We start from the raw sequence: 13,492 nt of genomic DNA, 5'->3' as shown, positions 1-13,492 counted from the left end.
CCAAGCTGCAGCTCATTAGGCAATTGCCGCTGCATCTCAGTACGACCCCAGCTACTACTTTGATCCATGGGCATAGACCAACTTAGGCCAAACGCCTAAGCTTGGGGGAGTACGTATTTCTCACCGACATTACATTCATGTTCACACACTCATGCCAATTGTCGGTGCTCATACTTTTTCAATGTATCATCCATGCTAGTTTATTTTCTTTTTAAGCTTTCTTCTTGTGTGTTTGAAAAACCTTAAGAAAAACAAAAAAAATAGTTGTAGCTTTTAGTTAGTTTACTTTCCATGCCTGTAGTAGTGGTAATTAAAAGAAAACCCAAAAAGATTTCCTGTTCTTCTTTTTCTTGTTGGGAGCTTTCCCTTGTAAATAGTTTTATTTATTTTCTTTCCTTTGGGGGTAGAGAGGAGAAGACCTTAATGAAAATGTTGAGTGGCTGTCATATGCATTACCATTGATCTAAAAAAGAGCCCATATTACCTTTTCTTCTCTTTTGAATTGAATGCTTGCAGATTCCAGCTTAGTCCAATGCACGTGCACTATTATTATTTTCCACACTACTCGGTTGTGCAATGAAAGGCAATAATAACGATATATGATGAGCTGATTGAGATGAGAAAAGCTGGTATGAACTCGACCTCTCTTGTTTTTGTAAATATGATTAGTTCATCGTTCCTGATTCAGCCCATTATAACATGTTTGCAATGACAATTAGAGATTGTAGTTGCTTATGCCATGCTTAATTAGCTAGGAGTTTATAATGGTTTACCTTGCGTGCCAACATGCTATTAAAATGGTTGTGATGTGGTATGATAGGGTGCTATCCTCCTTTGAACGATTCGAGTGGCTTGACTTGGCACATGTTCACGCATGTAGTTGAAACAAAATCAACATAGCCTCTACGATATTTATGTTCATGGTGCATTATATCCTACTCATGCTTGCATTCGGTGTTGATTAATTTTAATGCATGTTCATGACTATTGTCGCTCTCTAGCTGGTCGCTTCCCAGTCTTTTTCTAGCCTTCACTTGTACTAAGCGGGAATACTGCTTGTGCATCCAATTCCATAAACCCCAAAGTTATTCCATATGAGTCCACCATACCTTCCTATATACGGTATCTACCCGTCGTTCCAAGTAAATTTGTATGTGCCAAACTCTAAACCTTCAAATAAACATTCCATTTTGTATGCTCGAATAGCTCATGTATCAACTAGGATTGTCTGTATCGTCCATGCTAGGCGGGTTATTCTTAAGAGGAGTGGACTTCGCTCCTCACTCACGAGAAAATGGCTGGTCACCGGGATGCCCAGTCCCATGCTGAAATCAAATCAAATAAGTGCAAACAAAACTCCCCCAAGATTGTTGTTAGTTGGAGCACCCATTGTTTCGGGCAAGCCATGGATTGATGCTTGTTGGTGGTATGGGAGTATAAACTTTACCATTCTGCTTGGGAACCGCCTATAATGTGTGTAGCATGGAAGATATCGAGATCTCTCGGTTGTTATGTTGACAATGAAAGTATACCGCTCAAAATATTATTCATCTCTATTTCAAAATCGAGCTCTGGCACCTCTACAAACCCCTGCTTCCCTCTGCGAAGGGCATATCCATTTACTTTTATGTTGAGTCATCATCGTCTTGCCAAAAAGCACCAGTTGGAGAGCACCGCTGTCATTTGCATGTATTATCGTTAGTTTACATTGAGTATGACTTGACTGGATCTCTTTTACCATGAATTACAATGTCTAGTCAGTCCTTGATCTTTAAAGGTGCTCTGCATTTATGTTTTGTGGTCTCAGAAAGGGCTAGCAAGATACCATCTTGTTATATCATAGTATGATTGTTTTGAGAAAGTGTTGTCATCTGAGATTTATTATTATTGCTCGCTAGTTGATTATGCCATTGATATGAGTAAACATGAGACCTAAATGTTGTTGTCAATATGGTTAGTTCATAATCTTTGCTGAAAACTTGAATGCTAGTTTTACATATTTGCAACAACAAGAGCAAATAGAGTTCGTAAAAGTTTTTCTTTATCACTTTCCGTTTATCAACAGAATTGCTTGAGGACAAGCAAATGTTTAAGCTTGGGGGAGTTGATACGTCTCCGTCGTATCTACTTTCCCAAACACTTTGCCCTTGTTTTGGACTCTAACTTGCATGACTTTAATGGAACTAACCCGGACTGACGCTGTTTTTAGCAGAATTGCCATGGTGTTATTTTTGTGCAGAAATAAAAGTTCTTGGAATGAACTGAAAATCAACGGAGATTATTTTTGGAATATATATAAAATACTGGAAGAAGAATCCATGTCAGGGGGCCCACACCCTGTCCATGAGGGTGTGGGGGGGGGGCGCCTACCCCCTTGGGCGCGCCCCCTGCCTCGTGGGTCCCCTGACGCTCCACCGACCTCAACTCCAACTCCATATATTCGTGTTCGGGCAGAAAAAAATAGAGAGAAGGATTCATCATGTTTTACGATACGGAGCCGCCGCCAAGCCCTAAACTCTCCCGGGAGGGCTGATCTGGAGTCCGTTCAGGGCTCCAGAGAGGGGAATCCGTTGCCATCATCATCATCATCATCAACCTTCCTCCATCACCAATTTCATGATGCTCACCGCCGTGCGTTAGTAATTCCATTGTAGGCTTGCTGGACGATTGTCGGGTGGTGGGTGCGACATATGCCAACGGGTGGCTTATCATTGTGGGAGCCAGTAAGACATCGCCGGTGCCTGGAAACGGGATAAGGCGAAGACATGCATGCCGGCGGATCTTACCCAGCTTCGGGGCTCTCCTTGGAGATAACACCCCTACTGCTGCTCTGCGGGGTCTCCGCATGTTCACTAGTCGAACAAGTAGCTACAAAATGCTCCTCGAGCTGTTTGGTGGGAGGAGGAAGAAGGGCACGGCTAGCCTGCTTCTTCTCCTTGTGGGGTGTCTAGAACTAGCAGGGGGTCGAACCCTTTGCATGGGTGCCCCGGGGGGTTTATATAGGCCTACCCCCCGGGGTACAATGGTAATCTGACTGGGCGCGGGGCCCAGCCGTCTGTGACTGCGCTCGCCGGCTTCTGCGCCGGCTGCTGGGGCTCGCCGGCTGCCGCCCCCCTGGTCGACTGGCAGGCCCCACTATCCAGGACCTGGTTGGCGGCTGGTTACTGTGGCTCCATCTTGGTGACGTGCGCTTCATCGTGGTAGGCGCGGCTACAGTGCCGCCGCCCGTCAGGCGATCGCTGTAGCCTCACTGCGTCTTGTCTCCTTAATGGGGCGTCTTCTTCGAGGGAGGCGGCAAGCCGGCTGCGGGGAGCCGGCTCTGTCTTGGGCTGACTGGTTGGAGGCGTGGCCACCTTCGGGCGTCTCTGTGCCTGAAGGGTCCCACCATCTGTGGGCCACGCTGGCGGCCCGTCGTGGGTGACACCAAGGTCAACATGGCAACAGTGCCGTGCCGGACGGGTCATGCCTACTCCGTATGGCGCACTGTGCCAGGCGTGCTCCGGGATTCGGGGGTGGCAGGCTTCACTGTAGCCACGCCCCGTCGCACCACCGTTAGGTGGGTGCAAACTTTGAGGGTACAGTCTCGACCGCTTTATGGGAGCCGACTTCTTGGAGTCGGCCTCCTCATGGCCGGCTTCTTCGAGTCGGCCTCCCATGGTTTTCTTTATGAGGGGTAAAGTCAGGCCGCCTTCTTCGAGCTGACCTGGGTGACAGCCAGCAAGGGGAAGGCGGCCCCATGTCTTGGATTCCTGAGAGCCGGACGGGCTCGTAATTTTTTCAGAAGGGCCAGGGGAAGCCGGCTAGGCTACCCATGGCTATTTACTCCGATAGTAGTCCCCGAAGCTGATCGAGCCTCGAGGCGGACAGTGGGACGAGAAGCTTGGTCAGCTTCCTATCCTGAAGAGCCGGCTTTGCTTGTGCACGCCGACTTCAGAGAGCTCCGGTTCTCGCAGGCGGGGACGCGGACCACGTGGTGAGGAAATCCTGCCAACGCGCGCGCGCGACGGGTCGTCGCCGCAGGCCCGGGCCCGCCACTCGCAGGCCTCGGTCCGAGCGCGGATCTTCCGTGGCCCACATGGGCTGCTCGCCTTCCCACGGCGGTTTTTATTCCACCATCATGGCACAGTAATCGCGGGATGTGGGGGAGTGGGCACGATCGATCCTCACGCTTCCCCACGCCGCGCCTCCTCGGTCCCGCCACGCGAGCCTATAAGTAGGGGGAGGAGGGGGAGCGACAGAGGTTCGCACACTCTCTCTCGCTCCGCCCCCTCTCGTCCTTACTTCTTCCTCTTGTTGCCGCCGCAGCCTCCCGTCTCAGCGCCGCCGCGCCTCCACATCGCCTCGCTCCCATGGCGCTATCAAGCTCGTGGGACGGCTCCAACGTCCATGAGGATCACGTGGAGTTCCTCCGCCAGACTCGGTGCCTGCCCGACGCCAACCTCGTGCGGGTCCGGAGGAGGGTGAGCGGGTCGTCTTCCGCTCGCACTTCCTGCGCGGCTTCGGCCTTCCGGCGAGCGGATTTCTACGCTCCTTCCTCGAGTTCTACAACCTCCAGCCGCATCACCTCACGCCCAATGCGGTGATGCTGCTGTCGGCCTTCGTCTCCCTCTGCGAAGGCTTCTTGGGGCTGCTCCCCATGCTGGAGCTCTGGGGAGAGTTCTTCCAGAGCAAACTTGGCACCGTCGTCGCGGGCGTGCCCGCCCCCTGCGGGGCCTTCATCGCCATGAGGAGGGCGAGCGAGAACAACCCGTTCCCGCCCATCCCCCTGATCCAGTCGGTGAAGATCTGGCAGAAATCATATTTCTACGTGAAGAACGCCGCCGAGCAAGGAGACCATGTCAACCTGCCGGCTTATGTAGCTGGCCCGCCGGCTGGGAGGCAGCCCTCGTGGAGTTTCCGGTCCCGGTCACTGTCTCAGGCCGGGAACGCCGCCGTCTCCCGGCTTCGGGTGATGATCCAGTCGGAGGGCCTGAACGGGGCCGACTTGGTGGCCGCCTTCGTGGAGCACTGGATATCTCTTCTCCAGAGTCGGCCCCACATGATGTGCCAGATGAGCGGCCGCTTCGACCCAAGCCGGCTGAGCACCAGGGAGATGCCTCATGCGGAGGTATCGTATATGGTAAACTACATCTCAAATTGCAAGCTCGCCGAAGACTGGCGATATGGCAAGGTGCCGTATTCTCGCGCCAACCCTCCGCCCGTGGTAAGTTTTTCTTATCTTTCTCCTTTTCATGGGTAGCCGGCTTTATGATGGCCGGCTTCTAATCAGTCGGTCCTTCTTATGCAGAACCCCCTTCTCCCGCCGACGACCGGGACAACGGGGATAGAACGTCAGTATGGCCCCGACTGCACGGCAGACGACGTCGACGATCCGGACTTGGGGGCGGCCGCCATGGAAGACGCCGTCGTGGGGGGCGACGCCGAGCCCGGGGGCACAAGGCTCACCGCCAGCTTCAAGGACTGGCCTGATGATTTCGACGCTGAAGTCGCCCCGCGTCGCCAGCCAGCGGCCGGCCATCAGGGCACGGGCTCGTCTATCGCGCCGGCTGCCGGCGGCGGCGCACAGAAGCGCCGGGCCGCTTCAGGCCTCTTCGGCAGTCGGCCGAAGAAGTCCAAAGCCTCCACCGCGGCGACCAAGCGAGACGAGGCGGCTGCGAAAGCGGCCCGCTTCCCCAAGGCGGTGAAGCAGCCTCAGGCGGTCTCAACGTAAGTCTTCAGTTGCCTTGCCACATGCTCTTCATCATTCTCTTTTTGTTCGAGCATTCTTCTTAACTTCTTCCGCTTGCTGGACAGGGCGCCGCTTTCCCTTGAGCGTGGTCCGGGCGGCTCCGTAGTGGGGCCGACTGGAGGTTCTTCAAGCTCCCGCCGCGTGGACTTCCGCGCCGACCTCAGGGAGGCCACAGAGCGGAACGCCCGTGAAGCGCGGGAGGAGCGCGAGGCGGCGGAGAAAGCGGCCGCCCAGGCGGCGAGGGAGCAGGCCGACGCGGCAGCCAAGGCCCAGGCGGAGGCGGCGACCGCGGAGACGGAGGCGGAGAGTTCGCGCAACCAGCCTCCGCTGCTCGCCATTCCCCTCCGAGCCGTGGCCCCCGACACCCCATTGCCCTTGGCGGAGGAGATCGTCTAAGGCCCGCCGCTGATGGAGAGGGGGGAGGACCCCGTGGCCTTTGCGAGGAGAACGCCGCCAGCAGCGCCAACAGGAGCGGGCCAAGGCGGCCAGTCGTCAGTGGCGCCAGAGGGGCCGGCCGGGGGCGAGCCGGAGGGCAGAGCCGGCCTCGAGGTGCAGCCGGTGACGGGCCGGCGCGCAGGGGGAGGCGCCGCTCCGCCGGAGTCGCACCAAGTCGCGGGCGCAGGCCAGTCAGCGGAAGATCTTGAGGCAGCCAACACTGCCATGTCCGAGTGGACTCCCAGCGGGGGGACTGGCGAGCTGAATGTGGTGGCTCAAGGGGTCCGGAGCCGGCTGCAAGCTCAGCCCGCCCTGCTGCACCAGTTCACCCAGGAGTTCCTGTCGATGCGAGCCACCATCCGGGTAAGTCCTTCATTCTTGGCCGCTTTGCTCTCTTGATTTCTTCTGTGGGGGCGCGTCAGCGCACCCACTGGGTGTCGTCCCCGAGATTCGGGCCGACTGCTGCGCAGTCGGGTCGGATCTTTCTTGACGGCTACCTTATTTTTGCCTCTTGTCTGAACTTCCAGGAATATCACAACCTCCGTGCTGCCGCCTTCAACTCCCAGGCTCGGGAGTTGAGCCGGAGGACCGACGACCTGGCCGACAGCCGAAGTAAGTACTCAATCTTGTCTGTCTCCTGTGGGGGCGCGTCAGCGCACCCACTGGGTGTAGTCCCCGAGATTCGGGCCGACTGCTGAGCAGTCGGGTCGGATCTTTCTCGACGACTCTTCCCTTATTGATTTTTTCTTTTTCTTTGTCTTCAGGGGCCAACGCTGACTTGAGGAAGGAGCTCGGCGAAGCGAAGGCCGCCCTTCATACCAAGGAGGCCGAGTACGCCGCCTTGGTTCAGGAACGGGATCGCCTAGCGAAGAAGCTGGCACCAAGAGGAGAGCCACAAGGCGGCCCTGCAGGCGGCGCAGGATAGCGAAGCCGCCCTGAAGGCAGAGTATGAAACCGAGGCGGCGAGCTGGGCTGAGACCCGGCAAGCCCTGGATGAAGGCTTCAGCTGGATCGAGGATTTGATCGATGGTAAGACGCCTTCCTCGCCCCTCTCCTGCCCCTTGCCGCCTGGGTTTTTGGCTTAACTTGAGCTGCTGCTTGTTTTTTGGTGCAGACTACTTCCCCGGCTACTCCGCCTTCGCCGCCCAAAGCATTGAGGCCCATCGCGAGGCACGCCGTCAGGCGGGGGCCAACATCGCGCCGGATGCAAACCGGACGCTTGAGGAGCAGCTCTTGGCTGTCCAGGCGCGGTTGCAGCCGGCTCATCGGATGCTTCGCCAGCTATAACGTGCCAGGGCGCAAGTGTTGGCCGCCCTCTGGCCCGGCGAGACGATCCCCCGCACCCCAAGCCGAAGTGCCGACTGGCTAGAGGTCGCAGTCGGTCGCTTTGAAGCTTGGAAGGCGTCGACGGCCCGCCTCGGAGCCGGGCGGGCGTTGGAGTTCGTTCGGGCTTGGTACCCAGGGCTGAGCCTGGACCAGCTGCGCACTTGGCGGATGGAGGCCGATGCGGAGCTGGAGGAGGTGAGGCCGGCTATCGCCCAGCGAGCTTCGACGATCGCCGAGTGCACCAACATCAGCGTTTTCGCACCCGAAATCGTTGATGATGGTGTTGCTCAGCCGGAAGTGGTTCGGGCCGAACCCGACGGTGGGCGAGGACTCCGCGGAGGAGATTGCCTCCAGCGACAAGGGCGAGGATGACGAAGAGGAGGACGACGAAGACGTCGAGCCGGCTGGTGGAACAACCGGCCGACCTCAGGCCGACCGTGCCTCCAGCAACGAGGCGCGTGGAAGCGCGCCCTCAGCGGGAGGCGGCGACCAAGCCGAAGTTCGCCAGCCGGCCGCTCCTTCAGCCGGCACGACCGTCTCCGCCAACCAGTCCGCCTCATCGGTCGCTCCGCCGGCTTGACCTGCCGTCTTTATCTTTCCTGCTTGTTGTCTTTTGAACAATCTTCATTAAGTTTTCGCAGTTCCACCCACTGGGGGTGTATCCAAACTATGTTGAATGCTAGCCTCTCAGAGGTCTTTTATGTAAATATTATTATGTGCATGTTTGGTTTCCATTCGCGTATGCTTTTTATCCTTAGGCTTTTTCCTTTGCCGCCTTCCCTCTTCGGGGAGGCAAGTACTTGAGCTTTCTTGGATTGAAGTGAAGTGAATGGAAACCGGCCGGCCGGCTACTCTGGTAGCCATTCGGCGGTGGGAGAAAAACCGGCTTTTGTTATATTAGTCCGTTAGTCCCTAGCCGTTTTTTCGTGTGGGCGCCCGTTCCTGCCTTTAACTCTTGCCAGTCGGACAGCCGGTTCTTCGAACTGCGACTTTTGGCAAGAGAAAGCTTGGGAGCCGGCACACTACTTATCTGACTGCGGGTAGGACTTCTAATATAACTCCAGTCGGCCAGTCCTCGAGCCGACTAGTCGAACCCGGTGCCGGATGAAACAAGTAAATGAAATGACAAGGTCATAAGCATGATACTTTTCATTCATAGATAAGGGATGGCAGTCCCCGAGCCCTCCTCGGGGAGCCTATTGTCTTGTACTTAATACAAAAGTTAGCGTGGTACATACTGCATTTCAACTGTAAAATCTTCGAAGGAGGTTGGCGTTCCATGGTCGTTCCGACTCCTTGCCGGAGTCTTCTCTCTTGCGTGCCTTCGGCTTCTGTGCGTCGATCAGGTAGTAGGAGTCGTTGCCTAGAGCTCTGCTGATGACGAAGGGGCCTTCCCAAGGGGCTGAGAGCTTGTGCTGGCCGGCTATTCGCTGGATCAGCCGGAGCACAAGATCGCCCTCTTGGAAAGATCTTGGCCTGACCTTCCGGCTGTGGTAGCGGCGCAAACCCTGCTGGTAGATGGCAGACCGACTGAGGGATAACAGCCGGCTTTCTTCCAGCAGGTCGACGCCGTCTTCTCGTGCTTCCTTGGCCTCCGCTTCCGTGTACATGGTTACTCGAGGCGAGTGGAACTCGATGTCAGTTGGGATGACCGCCTCGGCACCATATACAAGGAAGAAAGGGGTGAAGCCGGTTGACTTGTTTGGTGTAGTGCGCAGACTCCAAAGGACAGCCGGCAGCTCATCGAGCCAACAGCCGGCTGAGCGCTCCAGAGGTACGACCAGTCGAGGCTTGATGCCGGAGAGGATGAGGCCGTTGGCTCGCTCGACCTGGCCGTTTGACTGCGGGTGGGCGACGGATGCTAAGTCCAGTCGGATACCTTGGGCTGCGCAGAAACGTGCCAAGGCTCCTTTGGCAAAATTCGTGCCATTGTCGGTGATGATGCTGTGTGGCACGCCGTACCGAGTTGTTATGTCTACGATGAACGTCACAGCAGTCGGCCCATTCAGCTTCTTGATCGGCTTTGCCTCAATCCACTTGGTGAATTTGTCCACGGTGACGAGCAAATGCGTCATGCCGCCGCGTGCCATCTTGAATGGGCCCACAATGTCCAGTCCCCAAACGGCGAAGGGCCAAGTGAGGGGAATGGTCTTGAGTGCCGAAGCCGGCACGTGTTGCTTGGAGCTGAAGAGTTGGCATCCCTTGCAATGTTTGACTAATTCTTTGGCGTCATCCAAAGCAGTCGGCCAGAAGAAACCATGGCGGAAGGCTTTGGCGACAAGTGATCTTGAGGCCGCATGGTGGCCACATTCTCCTTGGTGAATGTCTCTGAGGATTGCAATGCCCTTCTCTTGCTCGACGCACCGTTGGAGGATTCCAGTGACACTGCGCTTGACTAGTTCTCTGTTGACAATTGTGTATGCTCCGGCTCGACGTTGGACTTGTCTTGCTTCTGTTTTGTCAGCCGGCAGGTCTTGGTTTACTAGGAAGTTGAGGATGGACTGAGCCCATGATGGAGCCGCGACTTCTTCTACTGCCAATGTAGCTACTGCCATCAGGGTGGGCGGGCTGGGTGGTGAGATGCTGGAGTCGGCCGCCGGCTGTTGTGCTGGTGCAGTCCCCGGGCCGGCTATCGCAGTCCCCGAGCCGGGTGTGGCAGTCCCCGAGCCGGTTGCCGAAGTCTCGGGGTTGCCTGCTTGGTTCTTCGAGCCGGACCCGGCCACACCGGGGTCAGGCGGCAGGAAGATGGAGTCGGATTCTGGAGACGGTTTGATGGACGGCTTGAGGAGGCGTTGTATAGCGACGCCAGTTGGAATTGCTTGCCGAGTGGAGCCTATTCGAGCCAGGGCATCGGCTGGCTCATTGTCGGCTCGCGGTACGTGGAGGAACTCGCATCCTTCAAAGTATCCGCTGAGTTGTTGAACCAGGAAGCGGTAGCTCGCCATGTTTGCGTCCTTGGCATCCCAGTCGCCTGATGATTGCTAGACCACCAAGTGGGAGTCGCCATAGCATAGGATCCGGCGAATGCCGAGTTCTTTGGCAAGCCGGAGCCCGTGTATGAGCGCCCCGTACTCGGCCACGTTGTTGGAGGCGGCAAAGTGGATCTATAGCGTGTATCTGAGCTTGTCGCCTTTGGGAGAGGTAAGGACGACGCCGGCTCCCAAGCCAGTGCGCATCTTGTATCCGTCGAAGTGCATGCGCCAATGGGTGGAGTCGGGAGCCGGCGGCAGGTACTGGGTCTTGGCCCAGTCGACGAGGAAGTCGGCCAGTGCTTGGGACTTGATGGCGGTGCAGGGCTGGTAGAAGATCGTGTAGGGGGCCAGCTCGATGGCCCATTTCGCTACCCGGCCGGATGCGTCCCGGCTGCCTATGATCTTGGCCAGTGGGGCGGTGCATATGACCGTGATGGGATGCTCTTGAAAGTAGGGCTTCAGCTTCTTGGCGGTGAAGTGCACGCCGTAACACATCTTCTGGTAGTGCGGGTAGTTCTGCTTTGAGGCGGATAGCACCTCGCTCAAATAATACACCGGCCTCTGGACCGTCTGGGCTCGGCCTTCTTCTGGGCATTGGACTACGATGACGGTGCTGACCACCCGGCTGGTTGCAGCGATGTAGAGGAGCATGGGCTCTTTCTCAGTCGGCGCCGCCAGAACGGGCGGCGTGGCCAGCATCTTCTTCAGCTCGTGAAAAGCTTGGTCGGCCTGGTCGTTCCACTCGAAGTGAGTGCTCTTCTTCATGAGGCGGTAGAGGGGGAGAGCTTTTTCTCCGAGCCGGCTGATGACGCGGTTCAAGGAGGCCAAGCACCCGGTGAACTTCTGAATGTCTCGAAGCTTGGTGGGGATCGCCATTCTCTCGATGGCCTTGATCTTCACCGGGTTGCATTCGATGACGCATTCAGAGACCAGGAAGCCTAGGAGCTGGCCGGCTGGCACTCCGAACACGCATTTCTCGAGGTTGAGCTTGATTTGAAATCGGCGCAGGTTCTCAAACGTTTCCTTGAGGTCTCCCAGCAAGGTGCCGCGCTTCTCCGTCTTCACCACGATGTCGTCCACGTAAATGTGAGTGTTTCTGCCGAGCTGCTTGAGGAGGCACTTCTGCATGCAACGCTGAAAAGTGGCACCGGCATTTCTCAAGCCGAATGTCATAGTTAGGTAACAGAAGGCTCCAAATGGCGTGATGAAGGCGGTCTTTAGGCGGTCGTCCGGATCCAGCTTTATCTGGTGATATCCGGAGTAAGCATCCAAGAAACTCAACAACTCGCATCCGGCTGTGGAGTCTATCACTTGGTCTATCCTTGGCAGGGCAAAGGGATCTTTTGGGCAGGCCTTGTTTAGGCTTGTGTAGTCCATGCACATGCGCCACTTGTTGTTCTTCTTTAGCACGAGGACCGGGTTGGCGAGCCACTCTGGGAAGAAAACTTCCATAATGAAGCCGACTGCCAAAAGCCGGGCTATCTCCTCCCCTACAATCCTGCGTTTCTCCTCCGATAGTCGGCGAAGGGGTTGTTTGACTGGCTTTGCGTCTTCTCGAACGTGTAGTTTGTGCTCGGCGAATTTCCTCGGAACACCCTGCATGTCCTTGGGGGACCATGCGAAGATGTCCCGATTCTCACGGAGGAAATCGGCGAGCTCGCCTTCCTATTTGCTATTCAGGTTTGCCCCGATGACGGCAAACCTCTCTGGGTGCTCGGGGTCAAGAGGTATCTTCTTCGTCTCCTTGGCCGGCTGGAAAGATCCTTGAGCATCATGCTCCTTGGGGTCGGGGGACATGGCCAACTGCTTGCCGGCTATGGCCACGACTCGGTCCAACATCTTCTTTTCCTGGGCAATCACAAGGGACTCGTCCAGCCGGCTGCTGGCTGCTGCGCACTCAGAGGACTTCTTGTAATCGCCGGCTATGGTGATGACGCCTTTGGTGCTTGGTATCTTCATCTTGAGGTATGCATAGTGGGAAACTGCCATGAATTTGGCCAAGGTAGGTCGGCCAAGCAATGCATGGTAAGGGCTCTCCAGGTCCACCACTTCAAACCAGATCGCTTCCCGGCGGAAATGCTCCTTGTCCCCAAAAAGTACATCGATCTTGATCTTGCCAATGGGGGCGCAGGACAGGCCGGGTACGATGCCATGAAACACTGTCCGGGTAGGCATGAGCTGCTTCGTCTTGATGTTTAGCTTCTCCAGGGTGTCACGGTACAGGATGTTGATGCTGCTCCCACCGTCTATCAACACACGGGAGAAGCGGGCGGCGCATCTGTCCGTTGCAAGGGTGGCTTCCAGGACCAAAGCATAAGAGCCGGGAGATGGCATCACCTCTGGATGGTCGGCCCGACTCCAGCTGATGGGCTTTTCTGACCAATGCATGTGTCCGGCGGGGTTGGCAGCGACCACGCTGACTTCCTGGTGCTCTCGGCGTTTGCTGCGCCGGTCTTCGGGCTGGCTGGTAAAGACGATGTAGGTTGCTTGCTCGTCGGGGAATTCATCGTGCACGGCTCCGAATGCGGGCCGAGCGGCCGGAGGCGGCGGGGCCGGAGGCGGCGGGCCGGCAGGCGGAGGCGGCACGAGCCCCTCGCCTTTAGAGATTCGGGTGAGCCAATGGCACTTCCGGGTTGTGTGGTTGGACGGCTTCGCGCCGCTGTGGAACTTGCATGGGGCATCGAGAGTTTGCTCGTAGGAGAAAGCCGGCTGCCAAGCCGGCCGACCGCCCTTGGGTTTCTTGGGCGCGGGCTGCCCTTCTGGCGGCACGTCTTCAACTGTGGCCACCTGCCGACTGGCGGGAGGCGGTGTGGGGCCCTTGCGCTTGTGGTCGTTCGAGTGGGGGCGTCGGCCGGAATCCCCAGCCGGCGTCTTGGGTGTCGGGTTAAGTACTTTCCCGGACGCGTCTACCCGAAGCTCGGTCTTCACCGAGGAGTCGACGGTGGCGTACTTGTCCGCTATGTCCAGGAGCTCGTCGAGGGTAGTCGGCTCGTCGCAGAGGAGCTTGTTCTTGAGGAGGGTGCCTTCTCGG

Source organism: Triticum aestivum, chromosome 2A (assembly GCF_018294505.1).
Source record: "Triticum aestivum cultivar Chinese Spring chromosome 2A, IWGSC CS RefSeq v2.1, whole genome shotgun sequence".
Classification (NCBI taxonomy): domain Eukaryota; kingdom Viridiplantae; phylum Streptophyta; class Magnoliopsida; order Poales; family Poaceae; genus Triticum; species Triticum aestivum.
This window is presented reverse-complemented; position numbering follows the sequence as displayed.